A 2355-nucleotide genomic window follows, 5' to 3' on the forward strand; every position below is an offset into this window, starting at 1 on the left:
TTCCTAAGTAGTCAACTTTGTTACACCTTATTTGCATATGATGCTGCAAAGTGTAGACTGGCAGCCTATAAAAGTATGTGTAAACCTACAGATGGGGTCCAGAGCTTGAAGTGTTAAGTTCTCTGCGCCCACCAGTGTAATAAACCTGAGTTCTCCAACTCTCTGAGTGCTGCTTGGTCTCTTGCCCGGATCTAGGTTGCTGTCACAACTGAGCTGTAACACTGAGCTTTGATACACTGCTGCAACAAGAGCGCATCTGGTTCATGGGGTATAATTAGTTATAATTAATATCCATTTTAGTAGCTAAAGGTCAGAAGAAAATTAAAGTATTAATAACAGAAAATATGATAAAAAGCATCATAATAGACTAAATGTTCTTTTAGTCCAAGGGGAAAAGATATAATGTATGTATCATCAGAGGTAGAATGTGAAATCTGTGGTCAGTGTCTGATAAAACCCACAATTTCTGAAAGTTTAAATTTGAGGTACTAATACACCTTACCATAACTTATTTCATTCCAATGTTTGCTATTAAATAAGTTATCCTTGCTCTGCAATATTTTTGCATTAATTCAAACAAGCTAAAATCATTTACAATTTTATTGTAGTTTTTTCTTGATCTTAACTTTATAATAATATCCTGATGAGTTGTTTATATAAATCTATAGATAATACCATAGAAATAATTCAACTTTCACAGTTTTCACCGGGAATATTTATTTCAGAAGCAGTATTCTGTGCTTTTGAAAATGTATCAGAGAATCGTGTATTGAAGTTAGGGAGCAACAGGAGACCACTGATTTCCTCCCTTTGACATTACAGGCTAGTGTTTACATGGAATCTGATAATATTTACCTAAGATAATTTCATTTGCCATGTTAATAGCTTTCTCCACTGCTTATTTCTAGTTTCAAGAGGCATATTTTGGGGCTGGAGGGCTGAGAGCAGCCGCAGGCAGCGCGACGTCCCCCACAGGGGCGAAGGGGCTGTGGCGGCAGGGCTAGGTCTGGCCACGCGGACCAAACTGCTGGCTCGGGCAGGTCCCAGCCGCAGGGCAGCCATGAGCCTGGTAGCCTGCGAGGGTTACCCCGGCCCTGGCCCTTGCCCTTGCCTGGAGCCCAGTCCTGCTCAGAAGCACTTTGCCAGGCCCGAGTGTACCTGGAACAGATTCACAGCCAGGTGGCTCCGGGGGGCCCTGATGTGACCAAGCGCGACTACCTGGTGGACGCAGTCACGCAGATCCGGCTGGCCCTGGACGCGATGTCGGTCAGGGCTACGAGGCAGCTTTCAATCACTGCCAGAACGGCATGGACGTTCTGCTCCGAGGCGTGCACGTCCATCCCAACAAGGAGAGACGCGAGGCTGTAAAGCTGAAAATTACCAAGTACCTGCGGCGGGCGGAGGAGATCTTTAATTGCCACCTGCAGAGGACGCTGGGCAGCGGAGCCAGTCCTGGCACGGGTTTCAGCAGCCTGGGGCTCCCGCCCATCCGCAACTGAGTTCAGCCCTGGAGCAGCTGAGGGGCTGCAGGGTGGTCGGAGTCATCGAGAAGGAATTTTTATGCTTTTAGGATGCAAATGTACACAGCGAATCTCCAAGAGGGAAGTCTAGGACAGAATTCCCCGAATTTGGATTTGTTTAACCCCAGGACAGTCATGTGCAAAACATTTTTGGAATCCCGTATTCTGAGGCCTGTGCGCTTGGGAAGTGCAACTTCAGGCCAATCCCAACCGTTCTGTCTTCTCTTTCCTTTTTTACACTTTCTTGGGCACTCAATTTACCCACTCCACCTCCCTCCTGAAATCCCACTTCCTTGCCTGTCTCACTCCCAAGCCAGGAACACCAGTCTCTCCAGATTAGGAGAGATGTTAGGGCTACTGTGCCCAGGTCCCTAAAACTAGGCCTGGATGGATGTCACCGTGTTCCACTACAGAGCTCTGCCCAGGCAGATCCAGGCGGGCGGGATGACAGTGCTTGCCTGCAGCAGCCCAGACCCGGGAGGAGCAAGGGTCCACTTGGGAAGCCTTGTGCCCCAAGAGATGCCCCATTGTGAGGGTTAGAGTGGCTGGGGGGGTCTCTCCAGACTGAAGAGATATTGGCAGGGGTAGGGGGTGGCAGGGAAAAGCGAGGTGGATGGGTCAGGAACTCGGTAGACAGCTGGCTGGGCTGCCGGGATCTGCTCTTAGGGGGCCTTGGGAGACAACACTGCCTATTTGCTGAGCTTCATCCAGGAGCTGGGCCTTGAGTCAGGGATGGGGAAGAAAGAGGCCAGCCAAGTAACTTCTTACTTTTTTGGCTCAAACACAGGGTTTTTAAAAAAAATTATTATTAGTTATCAGCATTTAATTTAAAAGT

The 2355-nt window shown here is 48.1% G+C and overlaps 1 pseudogene; it reads left to right on the top strand.

Moving 5' to 3' along the window:
- Positions 1 to 1060: 1060 nt before the first annotated feature.
- Positions 1061 to 1570, top strand: LOC105104058 (ribosomal protein S6 kinase-like 1; annotated as a pseudogene).
- Positions 1571 to 2355: the final 785 nt, after the last annotated feature.

Source organism: Camelus dromedarius, chromosome 27 (genome assembly GCF_036321535.1).
Source record: "Camelus dromedarius isolate mCamDro1 chromosome 27, mCamDro1.pat, whole genome shotgun sequence".
In the NCBI taxonomy this organism is placed as follows: Eukaryota; Metazoa; Chordata; class Mammalia; order Artiodactyla; family Camelidae; genus Camelus; species Camelus dromedarius.